Below are 5,894 nucleotides of genomic sequence, written 5' to 3' on the forward strand. Positions count from 1 at the left end.
CACAGGCATCCCCTCTCCCCAGGATATGACTAATCCCTCTCCCCCTAACTCGAGGGACGGGGTGAGCTCAGCGTGACCGAATGTATATATATATATATATATATGTATATATATATAAATACATATATATATGTATATATGTATATATATGTATGTGTAATATATATATATATATATATTTATATATATATATATATATATATAAGAGAGAGAGAGAGAGAGAGAGAGAGAGAGAGACAGCTCTTTATTATATAGAAATATATATATATATATACATACATATGTATGTATATAATATGCATGTGTGTGTATACATATTACTAAAACCTACAATGTATATTTTTATCATTAAACTTAAGGAAGAATGAGAAAAAAAATGAGATTTTGACCAAGCGCTTTCGTACTGGCATATCTATTCATGAAATGTTTAACTTCCTTTACAGAAATCAAGAAAACGTTTTATGAAATTGTTTCTAAAACCTATTTCAACTTGAAAACATTCTCATTTCACCTTTTGAAAAGTAAGTAAAACTTTCATTCAATTAAAAGTGTATTGATCAGTGTTTATACCTGTCATAAATAAATATATTCATTATAAATACAAGATAAGTGGGATAAAGTAGACAGTAAAAAGATCTCCAAAAATATATTAAATATATATTATATATATATATATATATATATATAATGTTCGAACAGTAAACCGAGTAGGCAGTTTATTTCTAGACATGAAAGGAACAACAAATATCAGGCAATGTGAGGACACAATAAAAGGTAATATCACAGAATCTTATATTATAAAGAAAAATCCTGTAGAGTAACGATCAACAGCAGACTGGGAATAGATAAACATTGGAACTGCTTGTATGCTTGTAAAACAATATATTCAAACAATCGTTTATCTTAAACGAGCTATGAAGTCATTTTTTTATATTCTTTTTTTTCTGAAGTAACAGAACTGATTTAGAAATTTAGTGGCGTTATGACAATACTATATTTCGTTTTAACATCTTTTCTCAGCTAAATAGCCCTTATATGTATATATATATATATATATTATATGTATATATATTATATGAATATATATATATTACATATATATATATATATATATATTATATATATTATATATTCATATATATACTGTATATATACATATATATATATATAATTATATACATGTATATACATATATATATATAGATATATATATATATATATATATGTGTGTTATATATATATATATATATGTATATATATACTAATATATATATATATATATATTACTCTCCTAACTGTCTTGTGCGTCTCTCTCTCTCTCTCTCTCTCTCTCTCTCACTCTCCTACTCGGGCAAGCGTCTACCTCTTTGGCCCTAATTCATTCATGACCTGTCATGGGTCTTTGGAGCTGGTAAGAAGGCCTAAGGTCATTGGAGAAGTGAACCTTATTTTTGCCCTCATACTTCTATGTATCCAGTTATCAATTAATCTATCTATCTATCTATCTTAATATTAGTTTTTCTTACATTATTTATATCGAGTTTTCCTTATTCTCTCTCTCTCTCTCTCTCTCTCTCTCTCTCTCTATATATATATATATTATATATGTATATATATATATATATGTATGTATATATATGCATATATATATATATATATGTGTGTGTGTGTATCTTAATATATTTTTTCTTAAATTCTTGATGTTTAATTTTTCTTATATTCTCTCTCTCTCTCTCTCTCTCTCTCTCTCTCTCTCTCTCTCTTATATTTAAACTTATATCTCTCTATCTATCAATTCACCTATCTATCTATCTATCTATCTACCTATCTATCCAATGGGAAAAAGCTTAGGTCAAAATCTTGTCCTCTGCAAGGTAACATCTTTCTTCTTCTCCTTTCACCAATTTATGGGTCACAATTTCATGGAGGGAGAGCAAGGAGGTGAAGGAGGGGGGGGGATTCAAGCTCCATGTATCCTATACCCCCCACCCCCATCCCTCCATAACCTTCAACCCACCATTTGTTCTCCTTACCAATGATATTGCTCAGCAATACTAAAAATATATTTCTTTTATTATTGTTTTCATTTTCATTTTTAAGTTTTTCAAAATTATTTCATTTTCTTTTCTTGTATTTTTATTGATTGATTTTTCCATTTAGAATTTGCTTTTTCATTATATTTTTCTTTATATCTTTATTTTTCGTTGGTTATTTTCAACCGAATATTATAAAAGAAAATTTCAAATTTTTTCAGGTTTCACGAATAGTATATTAATTTTTCATAAACTAATAGAATTCAATCTTTTATTTTGATATTCAATGTAACTTTTATAGTATTGGAAAGAAAATATTTCTTTTTACATTTATTTTTTCACCAAATATAAAATACTTTTTCGATTATGAATTCAATTTCAACTTACTCATTCCTTGAACTTTTAAGTCTAGATCTTACGATATCATCTAAATACAAAAACTAAAAGTATATTATGTTATGTTTTGAAAATGTTAACACATTTATAAACATATATCTAAAATGAGGCATTGAAATATAATGCCTAAAATATGCAGTTTCCAAGAGTGATGAAGTAAAAACGATTAAAAAAAAATCAGATATCCTGAGATAACTATCTAATGAAGCGTTGAAGTCTATTAAGAAATTATCATGACAAAATCTCAAGCTTTAAGATCTATAAGAGAAACAATTAATGGTAGTCGACTGGATAAACAAGAAATATAAGATTAATGTAGCAGGGAATAATGTAATCTATGCTGGAATCTCTTGTGAGATTACTGTCTGAAAAACGTTGAAATTTGAGATGCAAAATGAATCTAATGAGATTATTACGTAAGGGAGCATGAATTCCTAAATATAAATACGATAATTATTATGAATCATTATTTTTCATTATCATTGAAAATAAATGTTTCAAACCCTTGTGACATTACTGTTCAAGAGCATTGAAATATGAAATGTAAAAATTAGCCTTTTGAAGAGATCACTACTTATAAGAGCATTAAATCGAAGACTCAAAATTTAGAGGGACCACTATCTAAAATAGCGTTAAAGTCTCCGTTGTAATAATGTATTATTATCATCGATGTTTGAGATCTGTTATCTAAATGTATATGATATATACATGTATATAGGTATATATAAACATATATATATATATATATATTATATATATGTATATATACATATATATAAATTTACATACATGTACTAGTGTGATTTAAAATTAAATGTCATCATACCATAGGCTGAAGCCGCAGAATTATTTTTACATAAGGAGAGGAGATAAATATGAAAAATTAAGGTAAGTGGTAGTTACTCAAAATACAAAGACATGTCATTAAGCCTCAACATAACGCGATTAATTGACGTAGAGGAGGGAACAATAGTAGCATCTGGGATGGAAGCTATGATCACTGTAATAAGTAGGTATATATATAATATCTATATATATACATACATATATATATATATATATACTGTATATATATACTGTATATATATGTATATATATACACACATATATATATATATTATATATATAGCAACCACTCGGAAGCAACAATCTCCCGCAAATCACCCAAACTGCCGGTGTGGTAATTAGAAAATGGGAGAAGCTGGAAGGATTAAATGCGTGTATATGCATGTGCAGGTGTATGCTTTCAATCTAAATACTTAACCGTCATTTTTGACGGGTCATATACACTAGTTTAGAATAGGAGAAAGAACGGAATAGAATACGTCTAAATGAAGTGACGTAACGAATCATAATTTATCTTAATAAAATTGATAAATGAGAATCAGTTTAGCAATAGTCACCAAATCTGGAGATTATATTATCGTGGTTTTGGCAACCAATCGTTAAGAAATTGAATAACTACTAATCTCCAAATGTACTGTATTTCCCATCTCATAACCTTAGAAAATAAGCAATGATTTATATAGTATTAATAACATTAGTTATTATAATAAAAAACAAATCATTGGAAGCGAAAAGAGAAATTAAATAGGATATTGAGAAAATGATAGAGAAAATCTTTTCGCTCAATGGATTTTCCATGAGGTGAAAATTTCAATAGGTCAGGTGGCGTTTGACATTCTCTCTCTCTCTCTCTCTCTCTCTCTCTCTCTCTCTCTCTCTCTCTCTCTCTTAGGTTCGATATTCCCAACCAAATAATCTTTACTTGGATCTAATGCTAATGTAGGCTTGCAAGACTACCCTGAGAATTTTATATGTATATGTATATGTATATACATAATATTATATATATATATATATATCAATTTCCTATCTTCATCACTGGAGGTTACAACAATCTTTTTTTTATGTGTTTGTCTTTAGAGAGTCATTGTTCTTGTGTTATCATGATAAAGATCTTATGATAAATGGCTCTTGGGGGGAGAGAGAGAGAGAGAGAGAGAGAGAGAGAGAGAGAGAGAAACTCTTATCAAACAATACTCGTTATAACTCTTATATATATATATATATATATTATACATATGGATCTATAATAATAGTGACCTAGATAATCAAGAAATGCTATAAAAATTATAAATGGATAAAATAATATCTCAAAAACAAAAAAAAATAAATAAAAAATTTTCCAGTCTAAATTAATCATTTGTTCTTATCTAGAATACAATAATTAGCTAAAGTTACTCTGTCTGTGTATGTATGTATGTATGTATGTATGTATGTATGTATGTAAATATGTAAGTATGCATGTATATATGTAAAGCAGAGAAACTAAAGTTACCATCGAAATACATTGACTTTCATTGACTAACAAATGTAGAAAATTGAATAACAATGGGCGTAAAAGATAGAATCAGGCACAGATAAAACGTGAAACCTCCTCTCTCTCTCTCTCTCTCTCTCTCTCTCTCTCTCTCTAATCATGCTTTTTGATCCCCAAACTAAGATAGAAAAATGAAGTGCATAACCATTTGAAATATGTACTGTGTATATATATTATATATATATATATGTATATATATATATATATACATATATATACTAGTACACGCGACCCGTCCAAAATGACGGCTAGATCTTCAGATATGTATGCACACACACGTACACACAACCAGATTCAACCCCTTCCCACCCCCTCCCCTTTCCTAACTACCACATAGTAGTTTAGGCAATTTGTGGAAGGTTGTGTTTTCCTAGTGTACCTCTCGGGGTACCCCCTCTTTATATATATATATATATATATATATAACCAGACAATTACTCTTTATTATATAAAGGTTATGCTTTAATTGACAAAAGCTTTCAACTGAGTACCTGCTTGCTAGTCGATTATTGTTGATTGCAGATGATATGAGGAGACAGAAGATAAGTTTTAATAATCAGTACTAATTTGATTGATAAGTATACTATCAACAAAATATCTATGTCATGACCAAGTTCCAGCTACTAATAGCATTTGCCCCGTATTTATAGAATTATCATGTTTCCTAAATCAATCCATATACATGTTAACATATCTGCCAAATCATGATATCGTCTTCTCAGTGCTCCATTACTTTTAACGTTTCTTTCTACTTAACATTCATGCCTCAATTTGGTTTAAAGGCCACTCATGACTGGCAGAGGAGAGGGACAATGCCCTTGAGACTGTACATATGATCAGCGCCCAAGCCCCCTCTCCAACCAAGCTAGGCTCAAGTTGGGCAAGGCAATGGCTGCAAATGACTCAGCAGATAGAAACTATAGGCTCCCCTCAAACCCCCCTTCATTAGCTCACTAGGATGGTGAGGCTGCAGCGACCAAAGAAACTAACGAGTTGGAGCGGGACTCGAACCACAGTCTGGCGTTCACCAGTCAGGGACGTTACCACATCGGCCACCATAACCCTTATTGAGAGGTGAACCT

The sequence above is a fragment of the Palaemon carinicauda genome, chromosome 36 (genome assembly GCF_036898095.1).
Source record: "Palaemon carinicauda isolate YSFRI2023 chromosome 36, ASM3689809v2, whole genome shotgun sequence".
NCBI classification, from domain to species: domain Eukaryota; kingdom Metazoa; phylum Arthropoda; class Malacostraca; order Decapoda; family Palaemonidae; genus Palaemon; species Palaemon carinicauda.